Genomic DNA, 19412 nt, shown 5'->3' on the forward strand with positions numbered 1-19412 from the left:
AAAAGCGATCCTGTTTTATTGCCTCGTAAATTTTCAAAAGCCTAAGTCCCCTTTAAAAGATACGCTTTTTACTGAAAAACCTCAAAGCGATTTACTTTATGGTTTTATTAGTCCAATTCGCTTTTTTTCTATTTTGTTTGTGTACGAGAAGATACCGTTATGTTTCTCTAAATTAGACCGCATAATTTACGGATTTATTTTTGGTGGTTTGCGGTACGGCAAACACATTTTTTTTGCAATTTATAATTTATTTGACAGTTACGAACCATGCTTTATTATAAGTAATTTAGTTAATATTTTTGGACACAATCTTATTGCGTCAATGATTTTGTTATCCGACGGCTATCTTTAAGTGGCATTTTTAAGGTAATGTAAGGTTTTCAAAAAATAATTTAAAACATTTAAAATCTTTAAGAAACCTATATTTCTCGATAAAGCTAAAAAAACTCGCTTCTTTCAAATAATATTGTTTTTACATCTTTGTAAATATTTTTCGTAATATAACTATTTACTATTATGCGCACTTTTTTCCTATTTATCAAGGACTTAGAGGTTAAAAACAGGAATGTAGTATAAAAAATGTGTTTGTGTATTGTGTTTATGTGGCCTTGCTTTTGCCTAATGAATATTTAAATGATATACATCCTTTTCTAATCAAATTATAACAAATCTTATGTAAATCTCAACATTTCTCGATGTTAATAAAAATATAACTTGAAATAATTAAATGACAATATATTATTGATTGTTGTATTTGGTATAAAAAAAAACATTTTTATTGTTCACACTGGTATTAGAAAATAAGTACCGTATATAAAACACAAGCTAATGATCATCATTTAAGGATAAAATATCGAATTATAAAACATTAGATAGAACGAAAGACGTTTAATAATATCGTTTTAAAGTTTTTTAATTGGTAAAAGGCTTAAAATTAAAAAAAACTATCTGTCAAATCAATACAAAATAAAAGAAAACTAAAATTTTAGTAGAAATACATCATAAGATTTAAAAAAACCTTATTAAAAAAATGTAAGCCCGGTTTAAAATATTACAACCCTTAATTATGATATAATAAATAGGTAGCAAATATTAATTGTTTAAAGTTTTTATTGATATATTTTATATATTGTTGCAATTTATTAGATATAGTTTTGAATTTTTTTTATTTTTTTTTAAACCAATTAAATTGATATTTTAATTATTTTCCGTAACCGTTCTTCTTATAAATAAATACGTTATTTAAAAAATATTTAATACCCATAAAAATGATCCAAAGTCCCAAATAATTAACACTTATACATAGTTTTTTAAAATTGTATAACTAACATGAAAAACAGAGGTAATACAATTTATTAGATGAGCATATTTTATTTAAACGCATAACTTAAATGGATAATATTGCCTCGATATATAAAATGCTTGATACTGGTATTTATTATTTATTGAGCAAATTTATGTTTAGACTTATGTCTTCCTTAAGCTCTAAAAAACTGCTAGCTGGTACTAACTTTGAACGATTTCTAAAAACCTTAGTTATACATAAAGGACAAAAAGTGATGGTTTTAGGAAACGAGCTGCTGATAATAACTTCGATTGGTTTAAGAAATCTGTCATTTTAATCAGCGGACTATCAAGAAAAAAGAAAGATTAGTTTGAATCTTTAGTTCGTTTTAAGTTACTTAGAATATGTATTAAAATTATATCTTAAAATTACAAGCATAAGTTCAAGTATAAGCATAGGTTCTGAATATTTTTAATTATTTTAAAATAGTTTCTTTGATTTTAAACTTTAATATAAAATTTGCTTTATTATCATTTATTATAAACGTATTTGCAGCAAAGTAAATGTGAAAAAATTATGTAAAAGTAAAAATACAAAGTTTTAAATCTAAAACTATACATATACACATAACAAAATATCACTTGAAAGCACGAGTTCACAGTACAGAAAATTTTGTTTAATTAAAAAGAAATTGCTTTTTCAGAGTCTTTCCGATTGATCCTTTAACACTTGTAAATATTTTAGCACTGTTTATTTGCACTGAAAAATTATTTTGGAGAGCTATTTATTTTTAAGCCTAGACAAATTAACGTATTCTAGGTTAAGTTACTTTTTGGAATCAGCACAGAAATATTATTATTTTGTTAGGTATTTTAGAATTAAAGCTATGTACTTTTTATATATTTAGCAGCAAGACTCTGGCAGCTTTTAAGCCCAGATCTTTTTCGACAACCCTGATAGCATAGCATTAATTAGCTACTTTCTCTCTTAAGGTTGAAATCTGTTCATGGGGTTTCAACTTATCATGACCACTCCAAGGAACTTATTAAAGCTATAATGAGTTTTTATCGTCTATTAGTAATTGGTTGACACAGGAAAATTTAAACCTTAAAAATGTAGTTTTTCTAACGTTTAAGGATCAAACATTAGCATCGCACTACTTCTTAACCTTTAATAAGTTTCCAAACACATTCCTCATTATTGATTGCTAATCAATATCAGATGACAAGATTGTGGTATTGTCATCAAAAATTATAATGTTTAGAGAGGTCAAGTTATATAGCAAAATAACAATTTAAAAATATTATATTAAAAAAAATATTAATAAATATAGAAGAATTAAAATTTATTAGATGTATGTATTTGATCATCATGCATAATTTAGAAAACTAAAATTAAGCATAACTTAAATGGATAGTATTGCCTCAATATAAAATGCTTGCTGCAGGTATTAATTTTCATAGAGGAAATTTATGCTAATACTTATGTCTTCCTAAAACTCTAAAAAACTGCTAATTTGTAATCTCCCAACAATCTTTAGCAAGTTCTATTATACGTTAAAACCCAAAAATGTATGGTTTTAAGAGAACAACTTATAAAAATATTTTCGATTAAAATGATTATTTAAAAATACTACTTAAACTCTTTTGAATTTCATTTTCATTTATGATAAGTATGACAAATCTTTTGCCAACCCTGACCTCATACCAACTAGCCACTTTTAATCTTCTGATTTTACTTAATTATTAACTACTATTCCAAAAAACTTGTTACAGCTATTAACTTCTAAGTCTTAATTGTTTAGTACCTATTAGTCGATATAGGTAAATTTCAAGCTTAATAATTTAGTTTTGCTAATGATTAAGAATAGAAGCTTACCATCGCATCACTGCTTAACCTTTATTAAGTCTTCGGACACATTTCTCCTTAGCAGCGTGTCCGTTAATGTCCAGAGAAGTTAAGTCATTAATATATAGCAAAAATAAAATTGGGGCAAGCAAAGAACTTCATTGTTCAACTCTGTGAAACTCCATGTTCTATTAAGTATATATCAGAAACATAACACAAGCATCTAAAAATTTGTTTTCTACCTGATGAGAAAGATCTAAGCCATTTTAGGGCAAGACCTTTTAAAACATATTTAAAAGAGTTTGCTTAGCAGTACCATAATTAATGCAATAAAAAATTTTGAAAAATTACAAAAGACTGCGGCCACAATCTCTTCAACATTTAGACTCAAGAAAACGCCCGCAATAAAAGACAAATACAAATCGGTCTTCTGCTTCAGTACATATTAATCTAAGTGTTCATCAGGGCTCTAAATTAGGTCCATTTCCTGATATTTACCATTGATCTGCCTCTTGAAAACCAATCAGAAAAATTGGTGCTATTTGCTAATGACGCTGCAAGTCTATTTAAATGGAGAGTCCGAGAAGGAGCGAAGTTAACTGTGGCCAAACATTAAGCTGAGAACTGGTTTGTATAAGACAGACGTTTATTGAATAAGAAAAAGACGCAGATGCTTACATTTACCCTAGGAAATACATTAGCCACTAATAAAACATCTAATAATTGTTAAATGTATATACGAGAGGCCTTAGAGAAGTTTGTTTCTGTTACGTAACCTGCATGTATGTGATGCTATTATACGAACAGCTTACTTTGGCATATTTGACCATCTCATGGCTTATGGTGTTCTTGTTTGAGAGGATTATCTCATGCACAAAGATTAATTTTATCTGGACTGGGTTATATGTCATTCTACATTTGCGCGACCAAGCATTCTAACTCTCCTATCACTGTTAATTCTTAATAAAGTTATTTATAGATCACATATCCTGATGTACATGACTGTGATACCAGTAAGAGAACAAATTATATTCTAGCATACTGCCGCCTTAAAAAGTGCCAAAGCAGGCCAAAATATATCGCAATTAAACTATTTAACAGGCTGCTTATTGAAACCTGCATTGAAATCATTTAAGACTAATATTTAAAAAAAATATAGAAAAGTATATTTATAGTGTAGAGGAATTTTAATATCTATCAATTTTAAAACATATATAATGTTTTGGTGTTTATCTTGCACCTTATTACAGTATTTAGTGTTTTAAATTTGTATTTTGTTTCCAATTTTATATGTCTTAGAGATATATTATAGCTTAAGGATATTTTATATGATTTTAAATCAGTATTTTAGGTTAGATTTTAGAATTTGCCGACAATTTTGGTAGCTCTTGCTTTCAGTAACCAATTATTTGTATATAAAACATCTATTTAAAGAACATATTAAACTATTTGTATTTGTATCTCCCGTAATTAAAACTTAAAAACCTAAAAACCAAACTGTATTATTTAGTAAAAATATAATTATTCTTTTTTTTTTACAATGTTTCAATAACTTTGGATCGACAGAGTAAGAGAGACATGCGTTGGTAGTTTTGAAACCTTTAACTAATACGGCAAAAATAAAACTGAGCAAACATGTATCTCATGTATCTTTAAGAAATTATATTAAAAATATACAGTTAAGAAGTAAAGTTTAAAAAAACAAATTGCAAAAACTTGTTCCTCTCAGGATTATCCTTACATAGAAAAAGACACTTTAGTTAAATTTTTCTGCTGAAAATTAAAAACGATATATTGCATTAATATTACAAAACTGACATCATCAAAGCTCTCTTAAAAAGAAAAAAAAACATATTAAAACCTACACGATGTCCAGCGAGTTCTAAATTACAAACAATATGTCACCGTGCGTCCGATATGAAATTACGCGTCACCCACACCGGTTTCCTTTCGTAAATCGTAAGGCACCCCCAGGCTGACGCGAACACCGTTCACTATAACGATATAAGTCCATTAATTATTTGGCAATTAAGGGAAGGGACAACAAACTGGCCACGGAATATCGGTGGCCTTCATATTGTGTCTGCACGCCTGACTCTCTTGTTTGTCCCTTTTAGAACAACGCGGGAAAAGCAAGAGTGTTTCTTTTTTACGCTGTTGCCGTTTTATGTCAAAATATTTATTATTTTGTTTTTCTTTTTTTTATAGGTTAAAATGAACGAGACTAATGGTGAATATAATCTTTAAATTGGTAGGTGTTCACGCACCTCGAGCGAAGGAAAGAATGCAAATTGCATATCATTCGAGAAGAGAAGATTGCAGATCATTGGTTTCATTTAACCCCATATTATTATTCATTTATAGCATAACATCCATTTAATGTTATGTTACGCTATATTTCGTTACGTCTGTTATCATAAGTTTTCTTATTACGTAATGAATTATATACTATTTAATTTTATAATTATTAAGTAAAAAACAGATAGTAGCTGCCGGAAGACAATTGCCTCGTAATTAAATTATTACAACTTTAATTCGAGCTGCAATGTAACTCATTAATTTATATAAAACTTAGTTTGCTCCAAAGAAGTACAATTAATACAAAGAAGCATGATTATCATAAAAATTGCTACTTGTATCCACTTAAGTTATGCAAATGTTTCAATTTATTACCCTAAGTTACTTATGTATTTTTACATACTGAAAAGCGTGCTCATAGTTGAACTAATTCACGGTCTATAACTTTTCCATTTTTAAAAAGGCACCCGGAACAACTAAGGAACTTTTAAAAGTTTTAAATTTTGCGAGCCAACTTTCTGCTTAATATAGTCGGTCACATATTTGAGAGTAGCTAAATCATCGTAATCTGTTTATCTTCCTCTATCTAAACTTTGTTATTCTCGCCTCTGACGGTCGTATCTTTATCCCGAGGGACCATGATGGCTGCTGCCTTGCCTTAAGTGGTTTAGTGTAAACGTGGCGTTTTTTATAAAGGCATTTTTACTATGGTTTTGGTTTACTGTTAGGTTTGCTGCTAATCAAAATTATATTGGTTAGGCTCATTTATTTAAATATTCATAAATTGCTCACATACACTTTCTGAAATATATTTTAATTTTATTCACATATGAACAATAAAAATTTTAAAGTAATGTTTTATTTATTTTCTTCTATTGTTGAAAATAATTAAAATGTTTGCTTTTTACATGACAGAAAAAAGGGGATTTTTTTGAATTATTCCCATGTAATAACATAATAAATAATATTTTCATAACATGATAAAGAAATAAGTAAACGCATAATTTCGTATGATCACTTCATTTAAATAGAATACTATTTTAATTAAAATTTTCAACTTGGTTGGACAAAATACATACCCTAAAGATATAGTAAAAATAAACGAAAAGGGAAAAAGTATATTAAATAGTTCAGATCTCAACAAAAACTTTTATATAAATTGATATACCAATATTTATATAATTATTTATATATATTTATAGTTACACAGTAGTTACATATATAATTTAATTCACAAGAACAAACATTTTTTTATTTAAAATAAACCTTATTCAAATTAAATTATTACTTTTTAAGATGCTGTTTCACTCTGATTTTTATACTTATTTCCTAAATGTTTATTTCTCAATTAATTTTCTTTTTGTGCAGGACCAACGTAAATTAAACGTTTTAAAAAATAACAATTGTTATAGAAATCCAATAAAAAATTTAAATTAGTTATTGATTAACTTTTTCTTCTACAACTGAATCTTAAAATTTAAGAACTTAAACAAAGTTTATCATATTTTTAATACTTTTACTGTTATCTCAAATGCTCAAATATTAAAAAAAAGAAGAAAATAGAGTTATTCACAAAGAAATATGAATTTGATTCCGATAATTCTAATATTAAATAACTATAAAGATTAAAATAATTAAAAATATAAATTAACTCAAAAACTTTTAATTATTAAGGGTCATTTTTTATTAATCGTTTTCAAGGAAAATAAAAAGTAAATACACGTCTACAATACTAACAATGATTCTTTTTAACGAGTTAATTTTAATAAATTTATATTCACGGTATAAGTAATAAGTTTTCTTAGCAATATAGAAAGCTGTAATTATCGCAATATAATTTAAAATTAAACTGAATAATTTAGCAAATAAAACCTTATATATTTTAAGTGCATTTGTAATTATTTAAAACTTTTAAAAAGACTCAATTAAAATATATATATACTGATATTTAAAATAATAATGCTTACAATTAGCAAGAGATATGCAAGTATAACCATCACCTTAATTACTTTTTTATTTTACAAGTTTTTAAATATATATATTCGTAAATAATTGTTTATTTTGTGTAATTTCTATAGTAGTATATTTCTATTTATGATTTACGTTTAACTTAAATTAAATCATTAAAATCTTGTAATACTAATTTATTTACATAGAATTTTTGATCAGCAGCTTATTTATAAAAGAGTTTTTTTAAATAAATTAAATATACATTTATTTAAATTATATTAATAAGTCATAGCTTCATTATATTTTTAAGAACCTGTTTTAGCATTGCAAATTAATTTTCTTTAAAAAAATATGATGTTGTTAAAAAAATAATTACAACAACAATAAAACAATTAAGATTTTAAGTTAATTTTTTTTTTAATAACAAAAACAATAAAAATATTGGCTTTTTACATTACAGAGAAAAAAAAAATATTGGCAGAAATTTTTGCAAAATTATTCCTACACAGTAACATTAAAATTAATTATCCTTAACATGGTAAAATAGCACATAAAATTTGTAAAAGCCTAATTTTATGTGCTAAATTAATTAAAATAAAATACTACATTAAATAAAATTAACGTCACGGTTAAATAAAATAAAAACCAAACCTTAAATGCCAATGTTTTATATAAGAAAGTATAAGCAGAAATTAACGAAAAGAGATAATGTTCTTAAAGGCCAATGTTTTATATTAGAAAGTATAAGCAGAAATTAACGAAAAGAGATAATGTTCTAAAAAAGTATATTGATTAACTTAAGACTAGAAAATTTTTTAAAAGATTTTTTATAAAAAGTTATGCCAATATTTGTAAAAATATAGGCCTAAAATATAGAATATTGTGCTTTATCTTAAATTATTTTATTAAAAAAAAATAGAGGTTCTTATTATTCTTTAAAATATGCTTTTTATATTTTATTTTCAAAATATATTTTAAATTCTACTTTGCTAGTTTTCTTACTTCCTATATTATTATCAAAATTATAATAAAAAAATGATTTTTGTGTATTTTCAAATAAATAGGTTTACATTTATTAATAGTTTTTAGGTCTTAGTGAAATTATCAAATTGTTCTAACTATACTCGTATTTGTAGTTGCATAGATGGTTTAGTTTACAACAACTAATAACTACAAAACTATTTATTTTTGAAAAATATTGTTAAATTACTATTTGATTAAAATAAACCTTATATCTATAAATTAAATTAATACATTTAAAGATGTATCACCAATATAAATTAGTCTCTAGAGATATCAATTTTCAACGAGATCTAGTACAAAATGTATATTTAATGTAAGTAAATAATTTAATAATATATTCTACAACCATTGAATGTCAACATTTATTAAATAAATTGTTGGGCGCCAGACTTTAACATCTTATTTCTTTTAACAAACCTCAATTTTTTTTTATAAATTAAAAATACTTACTTAAACAATTAAAACTAAAACAATAAAAAACTTTAAAATAAATGAAAACATAAATAAATTAAGAAATTTTTTTAGTCATAATTTAAAAATTGTTAGTGTAGATTAAGCTAACGTTATTAAAATTGAAATAAATTATGAGACAAATTTTATAGTTAAGTTAATTTAGATTAATTTGTATTGTTGCTCATTAAAATTACTAATTACTCAATTTAAATTCCTTTTATTATTATTTAAAATAGTATTAAAATAACTATAATATAACTTTTTATTAGAAAGGAAGTTTTTATGTATACGCATTTTTAAATAAAGTAATTTATGTATTTTATGTGATTTCTAAAGTAATATATACCAATTTTTTTACTTTATTTTTTACGATGCATATTGCTTATATACATTATTTAATTATCAGAAACTAATAATTGTAAAACTATTAATCTAAAAAACTATTATGAAATAATTAATAAATTGGAATTTTTTTAACAAAGGTAAAATCTAATTTCTTTAATTAATTAATTTTCATTTTAAAAGGCTGCGATTTTTATTTGGAATTTCATTTTTTTTTGTTTCTGAATTAATTTCTTTTTCTTGTAGCATCAGTATGAGTATGATTTTTTTTTTATTATTTGCTACTACCATTGACTGTTAAAACGTATGACTAAATAAAAAAAAGTTAAGAGTTAAAACAAATTTAAATCTTTTCAGTACAAAATTACATAATATAATAATAAAATAATTATGAATATCGAAAATAAATTAACGCATAAATAAATTTAAAAACTTTAATTTATAAGAATTGAAGAATAGCCACTTCTTATTAAATTCTTACGTTATTCAAATCTTCACAAAAAAAAATTAATTCTTTCTTTCACTTTCTGACGATTAAAAGAAAGCATATTTCTTTAATCATTAGAAATCGAAAAAAAATCTTAATATCATCATAATTCGTTAAAAAAAAAGTAAAAATTAAGAAAACCTTTATTGTTTAGCTTTATTCTTTTAATAAGTTAATTTTTAATAATCTTCATTGGCGGTATTATTAAATGTTTTTTTGTCAAAACATAGAAAGCTAGAATTATCGTTATAAATTATAAAATTTTTATATATATAAATTTCATTAATTAAGAAATAAAGCCATATTTTATTAAATAGAATCTGTGATTATCAAGACTATGAAGAATACTCAATTTTAAAAGATTTTAATTATTACTTACATTAATAAACCTCACTATTTAGCATCAAAATTACTTTTTTTTTTATTACAATGGTAGAAAATTTAATGTATTTTTAAACGTAGAAAATATATCTTTTCCTTTATTGTAGAATATTACCCTATAAGTTTTTAAATATATATTCATATTTCATTGTTTATTTTATCTGATTTCTGCGTAATAAAATGTTCCAATTTTTTTAAGTTTAATTTTTTAATAAGATATAAATTAAAATTTTAACAAAAAATAATTTCGAAATCTTGTAATACTAATTTAATTAAACTACATTACAAAAATTATTTTTTGTGATATTTTCTTATTTATACAAAGAGTTTTTATTTATTTAATATAAGTACTTATATTTAAATATTCATAATAAAATATTAATTTTTTCTTTTTTTAGCCACTTTAATTTTGCATTGACTTTGACAAAAATTTAGTTAAATTTTTAAAAGTCAAAGAAAAACGATAGATTTACTTGACTTTTTGTATTCTAAAAACAAAATTTTTCCATTGTATTTAATACTATTAAAAATATTTCAATAACAAAAAATATGACGTTGGTAAAAAAATTATTTAAGAGTAAATATTCTCTTATCCTTTTCTTGTTGGGCGCCAGACTTTTAGTTTTTTCTTCTTATTTTGAGAAAAGATATAGCGATATATTTTTTTTCTCTTGTGGGACTGATTTTTTTATGTTAGGATGCATTTCTGTGAGTATTAAGTAAATTTTTTTTTACCTTTTTTTACCAAAATTAACAAAACTTAAATTAAATAATAGTATTTCAAAAAAAGTACTTACATTATAACAATCTCTCCTCGCAGTCACAAATAAAATATTAACAAACCACAAAAAATTAAAAAAAAAGTTAAACACAAACACAAAAATATCCAAATTAAAAACAAATAAACTATAAACAAATAAGAAAAGTTGTTGGTCCTTGACTTTGGCACTTAAAAAAGAGCAATAAAATTAGGGTACGACACTTTAACCGAAGGTAACAACAATAACTTGCGAAGAAAGGCAATAAAGCAATAAAATAGCGTGTTTATTGTTTGTGAATCAAGCATCCACTAATTTAAATCGTTTGAGATTTTGCCGCGCGCCACACTATAGACACGGATGTGGTGGGGATTGCATAAGCACAGGGAATAAAGCATGTTAAGTACATGTGAAGACTGAAGACACCAAAATAATGGGGCGGGAGGGACGAGGATCGGGTGGTGGGGGGCCAATGAACGCCTATGAGCTCGTAACTCACCGGATTTTGACCGCCGTCTTTTGTATTTTAGAGATACAGGGGTGTTACGGGTTCATTTTTGAGGATTCGATGTTTTTTTTCTACCTGCTTGAACGACGATGGTTCTGGTTTATGGGAAGTTATAAAATTTGATGATGGGTAGGTGAATTGGACTAATTACGTTTGTTATGGTAATCATAGGCGGTTTGTTGGCCCCTGTTATTATGAGATTTGATTAGTGTTATTTGTGAGTCAATTGCTGTATTGTGTGAAGGAATTTGAGTCCGGAACTTATTTACAAGTAAGAAATATCTTTGCTTTACTTTAATAAATTTGAAAAAGAGTGTCTTAAAACTAAGAATTTATAGTTTGTATTTTAAAGTGATTTATAGTTATATACTAGTTAGATAATGGTTAAAAAATTATATTAAATATTTTTAAACTTTTTTTAAATTGCACTTAAACTTAATTGTACAAACTAAAGTAATAAATTTAAGGCCATGTATCTGTGATTTTTATACACATTTTTTAAATGTTTATTTCTTACTTAATTTAATTTTTTCGTGTTGAAATATAATCAAAAATTTAAATTTAAATAATTTTTAGTATTTCTTACAATCATTAATTTCATTTCAAAATGTATGACTTACAGTAAAAGCTTGAGAACTAAAACAAATTTATTTATTTTTTTAGTACTTTTAATGTTGGGCACCAGACTGTATTTTTTAGCAAATGTTTTTATAACAATTTTGCATATAATGAACTTAAAAACAGCTACGAAAAATAAAATAAATGTTTTACTTTTATAAGTTTTAAAAAGATATTAAAAAGTGTTTTAAAACTTACAATTTGTAGTTTGTTTCCTTATGTGATGTCTATTTAGAATTTTTTTAAAGAAAATTCAAAAGCCATTTTGGAGGTTTGTAGTGTTATATTTACATACATAAAATATTTAAAATAAAATACAAATTTACTGACAAATATTTATTTATATATTTAACCGTTTGATATTTAGAAAAAAATTAACATCCTATGATTTATTAATAAAAGTATTGCATCACTCTAGGTATGGCTTTTCTTTTCTTTTTTTATGTCCCAAGTAAGATCATAATTTTTAAAAATTATTTTGCGGCTTTCATTAAAAACGTATATTTTTTATAAAAATTTTATTAGTTTTTCAATTTAATTTGACAGTTTATTTTAATACTTAAATAAAAACCGTCAATTTAAATCTGAACCTTTGTTACTGGTTACGGATTTCCCAGGGTAGTAGCCTTAGGTCCTTATCATTTGGTATTTACAATGGCAATCTTCCAGAGCAGATTTAATTTTGTTCCCTAAACCTTTATGCAGATGACACACAGCCGTTATCCGGTTTTCCTCCTTATCATAAGTTATGTCAATATACATTGCAAGTTAATGATGACTTATGCTTAATAATTTAATGTTTAAAAAGACATCATAAGATGATTTTGAATGCTGATAAGAGCACACACTTACTCATAGGTTCTAATACAATAAAAAAAAATAAATTCTTTAATTTAATTTTACTTCTCTACATGTAAATAACAGTGGTCTTTCTTATTCTCCTAAACTTATAACTACATGGCAATTTAAATTATCCTGCATTTATAAATTACTTGAAAGTTTGTATCAACTTAAATATAATTTGCTTAACAATATTAAATTATTCCTTGTGCAGGCTCTTGTTTGGTAACGGCTAGATTACTGCAACATTGTTTTTTACAATTACTTTACTCTTAAAGTATGGAACAAGATTTAGTTAGCTCAAAATGCCTCTGACCATGGATAAATAAATATATATATAAGAGCAGCACAGTCTACGTACCCTTAATATCTTTCAGAATATTTTAGAGCTAGACAAAAGGAAAACTGAAGGATTTAGAAAGTCGTTTGCCTATTAGGGTGTAGTTTTGTTAAACTCTGAAGTACACAACTTGATAAGTAAAAAAATTTAACGATTATTAATTTTTTTCAATCACCCTTCAAAAAACATATTCTTAAGAATTTTTGAACATTAAATTTAATTACGGATTTATATATTAATTACTTCATGAAAGCATGTATATAATTTTTTATTATTCTAGGCATTTTTCCAGGGTAGTTCAGAAAAATTATCCTAAAATCAGAACTTAATATGCATCATACAGAAGAGTATATTTATAGTTAAAATATTTTTTTTTCTAAATGAAATTTAACGGCTTATTTATATAATTTCAAAATATAGACTTAATTTATAGACTTAAAAGGGCAAAGGATATAGACCTAAAAATGGATAAATAATGATTTCTTTAAAAGCTTATAGACAAATTTTAATTGACGTTCACTTAAATTTTTAGTGATTTTTAAAATTTTTTTAATGTACTGCATGTAAACAATTTAATCAAATATTATTTTTTTTTTACTTCTCTATATTAACATAACGCAATTTTTAAGACATTTCTTTTAAAATATATATTAAAATGTCAAATCATAATAATTGAGATAGATGGATTTAAGGTGTTTTAAGATAGTATTCTTCTAAATTATTAAAATTATTAGGATTATTATTAAAAAAACATAATGTATAAAACTAAATAATTACTTAAGAAACCAAGATATAATAGATAATATACTACGTATTCAAAATTCTAATATTGTAACGGTTGCTGCCGTATTAGGATACAGAAATTCAATAATTGATTATAATAAGATAACTTTTTCTCTAAAATTTACAAGTCATATCTTAGAATATATTTTTACTTTTACCAAATATAATGAAATGTTTTCAAATATATATCAGCAATTTTTATTTAAAACAATGAAGCTCAATGCTATCAGTAAATTCACTATTTTATTTCAGGTATATGGAATTTCATTTATTATTAATGAGTAGTTTTTTGATAGGCAATACATAATTTGATGAGTATTCTGTATAATAAAAGCATTGGCTTATTTAGCTGCCGTTATAAACATATGGTTAAAATTAGTTTCATGGTATTTTTTAACAAATACTATAATACAAATCATGAGAGTAGATGAACCTAATAATTTCAGGAAATTTTAAAAGAACATTTTCAATATTATTATTTTAATTTAATTTTTATCTATAATTTTAAATTGCAATTTTAAAAATATAATTAACCATAAAAAAATTAAATAATTAACTTTTGGAAAAGGAAAGAGAACTTTTTAAAATTTTCTGCTTAGAATCAGTGAGTCCTTTAGACTTAACAAGTGATAATTCTGAAACCTCAAAGAAATATCTGATGCTCTTTATGTTTGTGAATTCTAAAAATAATGATAATTAAACAGCTTACTTTTTTAGTAAATATATGTTTTAAAAATGGCTGTACTTCCATTATTTTTTTTATATAAACTGAAAGAGAACAGCCAAATAATAAATTTTAAACCAGAATCTCTGTTTTCTGTATTTTCAAAAGTATTAAAAGAAAGAGTTGTTTAGTTTTTCAATAAATTTGATTTCCCTTTTAAGAAGCGGTATGGTTTTACGGGAGGATAAGAAATCAACTTAAGAAACAATAATTAACTTAACAACACAAATATCTGACGCTCTAAGTTTCAAATTCAAGGCAGCCTATGAATCTTTGTCGATCCTTCTAAGGCCATTTATATAGTGTCTTACAATATTGTTGTTACCAATCTAAAGGGATATTGCCTAGAAGAGGCATAGCTTTAGACCTTTCAAAAATGTACGTCTTAAATAGAATGATTAAATGTTGTAAATAATGTAAATTAGAATGAATTAAATTAAATAGAATGGAATTTGTGAAAATTGATGGTGAAGTAAGTAAAACAGAAAAAGTACTATATGGAGTTTTTAAAGTTATCGTGTTAAGACCTTTGCTAGTAAGCATTTACTTGACTAATTATTAAAATTAAATGTTCTGCGAAAAATAACAAGTTTTTCTGATGACACTGCTATTTTCGACAGAGCAAATACATGCATTAACTTGTAAATCGGACTTACAAATTAAGAATATTATGAATAAAATAAGAGGCCTCTTACCAAATTTTCGTTTTTTAAAAGATTTTTTAAGATTTGGGATTTTGGGTTGGGGTGTGGTAGCAGAGTGTCATCTAAAAGGTCTTAGTAATATACAAAAATAGTGCATAAAATTACCATATGATAAAAAAACGTATTCCTCAATCATCCTTTTTTGTAAAATGTGATATCAATAATAAAAAAAATTAAAGTATCGGTAAAAGTAAAAAAAATATAAATGAAGAAAACAATTAAATTATTAAATGGATTTTGTATGTAAAACATTAACGCAACATTCTGTACTCTATTTTGCTTTGAGAATATTTATTGGGTTGCCCATACATTTAAGAAAAGTTTAAAGTTTCTCTCTATTTACAATAAAGGTTGACCAAAATAAATTAATATATCTTGGACAACTTTCTTCTTAAGTCAAGGAGCAAAGTTGCGTTTTTAAGACTTTTAACGTTTAGTTTAAATTTTAAATTTAAATTATGTATATATTTTTAAAATTGTAATTAATTTTAAAATTTGAAAGATAATTATTTTAGTTTGAAATTTAAAAAAAAACGTATTATCGTTTTTTGTTATTAACTCATTTTATTAAACGTAATTTTTCCATATTTCTATTAGGTGTAAATATCACTCAGTTTGTTAATTCTGATAACTGTACTGGAATGTTTTTTGGTGGCTGTTCTACAATAATAAATTTGATTTATTGCAAAAACGTATAATTGTTTAATAAATAAATTTAAGTAAGCTCTTTTTATAATACGTATTTCTTCTTAACTTAGTGGCAAGATATGAACTTTTTTTTTAAATTAATAATTTGCTAAAAAGCTAAAAGTGTGACAACCTCGCACTCTCCTCCCAAAAACGCATAACTAAAACTTCTCGCGCAGTTAATACAACTCTCGAAATGAAACAATGACAAATTGTGCTTCCCCTTTGGGCACAGCTGTTCCCTGTTTCAGATGGGGTTTCCCTTCCCTTCCCATCCCCTGTCGCCTGTCCTACCGTTGTGATTGCTTACGTATTATGCATGGCACGTACGTCGGGATGGGGCGGCCATTGATATTTTGATACGAAATTAATTGAATTTTATAGTGCTCAGGTATGGTTTCGAGCGTCGCTAATCGAAACGTCAGATTGTTTTTGAAATTTTTGATTTATGCTGATGCCAGTTTAAATTTGTTGCCCGCCAACGATGAGAAAACTGTTTTTTTTTTTTGTTTAATTCGAAATTATAATATAACTCTTACTGAGAATCAGAATTTATTTTAAATTTATCGCGTTTTTAATTTGGTGTAATTAAAAATATAAAAATTTAATATTTTTTGGCTAGTAGTATTTTGCGGTGGTTTTCTATATCTTTATAATTCATTCTATTTTTATTTTAGTTTTATTTAAGCGAATTTGGATTAGTATTGTATTTACGATATGGATCATATAGACAACAAACTAAAACTTGTTTAAACTACACTAAAATAATTTTTTGATAGACACGGTTCCTTAAAGGTATTTAAGCGAAATAAATACTATAAATATGCTCCCGGGGTTACGACAAATATAAGAAATGTTTAAAAATAAAAACACAAAGCTTTAAAAAAACTTTTAAAAACTGAGATCACCACGCAAATTGCAAACAATTACGACATTTTACAACAGCAGCTCTCCGCATTGGAAAAAGAGTTTTTTTGACAAAATTGATATTATTTAAGCTTGATTTGATATTAAAAATACATCAATGAAATGCATGCCGACACATCTATCTAGTGTTAAGGAAATAAATAACATTTTTATATCCATATGCACTAATCCTCAACAACTAAACCAAGATCTACTTGACTTTTATGAAGATAACCTTAAAAATTATGCTCAACATATTTTTACTTTATAGATAGTGACAGAAGATAAATTAATAAGAATTATTTTATTCACAAAAATGTTATGCCTTAATGTTACAATGATACAATTTAATTTTGTTGTCAATTTATTATTCCCTTTTTACTTTATATAATAAATGAATGTATAATTAAATCATATTTTATAGATATGTGAAATCATGCTTTTATCACATCTTTGCCTAAAATATCGCAATCTAAGATCTGCTCTCAATATGCATTCTTCCAACTTTTTCTCAAGTGACCAAAGGAGGGAAAAAAGTAAACTCAAAGTCCAAGTCTCATAAATCAGCGTCTATTAAAGGTTAAGCGTTTCGCCGCTTTAGGGCATCATCAGACCTATCGAAATACAAAAACCACACACTGACTCACACTAACATAAATAAAAAAATTAAAATAAAATACGTTTACACCATCGTGTATCGTTATTGTTGTCAATAATTCTTGTCAATATTAAGTTATTGTTGTCAATATTGTTGTCAATAACGATACACGATGGTGTAAACGTATTTTATTTTAATTTTTTTATTTATGTTAGTGTGAGTCAGTGTTTAGTTTTTGTATTTCGATAGGTCTCATGATGCCCTAATGCGGCGAAACACGTAACCTTTAATAGACGCTGATTTATGAGACTTGGACTTTGAGTTTACTTTTTTCCCTCCTTTGGTCATATACTTAAGTCTGTTTGAGAGTAATGGATGATTATTTTGAATTTTTTTCAAGTGTTAGAAAACATTATCGATATACAAATTCGTGTTTTTTTAAATGAAAATAAGATTTTGCTATTAAAACAGTCAGTGTGTCAAAAAGAATATAGCTGTATTACAGCAATGACTGACGTAACCGATAATATCTTTCAAGCATGGAATGAGGATAAACTAAGTGCTCTAATTTTGCTAGACTATACAAAGGCTTTTGGCCTCAAAATTATAAAATTCTTTTGTCTATCTTGCATTATATACGCTTTTGAAATTGTGTATTTAAAATTTTTAGTTATTTCTTAAGTAGTCGTCCATACCAAACAGGTTTAAAAAAATTCAAATCTAATACTATAACTTTATTTGTGGGTGTCCCTCAAGGAAGTATATTAGGACGACTTATTTATACAATTTATTTTTTTGCCGATTTAAAGAGTTTTTTAAATTTTGTAATTACCATCTGTACGCCGAGGATACTCAGCTTTATTTTTACTTTAACCCTAATAATATAACATCTGCAAATCAAAATATTAATGTTAATCTACAAAATTTAATTACACTTTACAAAAAACATCATTTGAAAGTAAACCCTTCAAAATCTTCACTTATATCGAGGACATAAACGCCACAGATCTAAAATAAGCAAGGAGCTAAAAATAAAAATAAATAACACCCCTATTGTGATAGCTAATACTTCAAAATCCTTATTGATGTTATTCTTATTTCTTATTTTCGATTTCATGAGCCTTTAACTGACAAATTAAAGAAAGCATATAGCGCTTAAACTTATCTATAACCTAAAAAAAGTCATAGGTCAAGACTCAAAAAATCAATCTTTGTGATTCTTTAGTACTATCCAACTTCTACCACTTTGTGTGGACCATACTTACATTAAGTCGACTCTCGTAGAATTAAAAAAAAAGCAAAATGCATGTTTCGTCTAATTGTTGCTAAAGCTTAAGAATATCGGATGGTTAAATATATTCAATCGTCAAAAATTACAGTTTGCCTCTCTTAGTTGCAAAACTTTTAAATTAAAAAATTAAAAACGCCAGTAAAGCTAAGTTTCGAATAAATCATTTTAGATTATTTAGATTAGAATTTCAATTTATAAATATTTTGTTTTTCTCAATCATAAAATACATATATATATATATCTATGTATTTTATTTATATATATATATATATAAATATATATATAAATATATAAATATAAATATATAAATAAAATATATATATTTATACATACATTAATGCTTTTCCGACCCTTTCCCTTTAATGCGTTAAATTTGTGTATATATGATTGCTTCATGCTGTTTGTATTTATAATTATAATTGTCAATAGGTATTTAACTAGGCGCAAACAGTTTCTGTCATGTCAAGCTGCATTGACATGACCTTTTATTTTTCAAGTCCTCTGAATTTATATTAATAATTTCCGGACATATTTTTGTAAATATGTCGTGAGAAATAATAAATTTTGTTTATTATTATTATTAAAGAA

At 25.1% G+C, this 19412-nt stretch overlaps 1 protein-coding gene across 7 annotated transcripts in view; it reads right to left on the reverse strand.

The window, feature by feature from the left end:
* The window catches only part of LOC126735974 (homeotic protein antennapedia-like), a 419235-nt gene that overhangs the window by 271751 nt on the left and 128072 nt on the right, over positions 1-19412 (reverse strand). For 2 of the 7 annotated variants that reach the window (XM_050440105.1, XM_050440099.1), the window contains exon 1: positions 10865-11276. The exons of 4 other annotated variants lie outside the window; for them this stretch is intronic. The gene's annotated coding sequence lies outside the window, so the exon portion shown is untranslated. Of the gene's footprint in view, positions 1-10864; positions 11277-19412 lie in introns of those variants that run through there. One more of the 7 variants, XM_050440108.1, reaches the window with a different exon arrangement.

This window comes from Anthonomus grandis, chromosome 5 (genome assembly GCF_022605725.1).
Source record: "Anthonomus grandis grandis chromosome 5, icAntGran1.3, whole genome shotgun sequence".
In the NCBI taxonomy this organism is placed as follows: domain Eukaryota; kingdom Metazoa; phylum Arthropoda; class Insecta; order Coleoptera; family Curculionidae; genus Anthonomus; species Anthonomus grandis.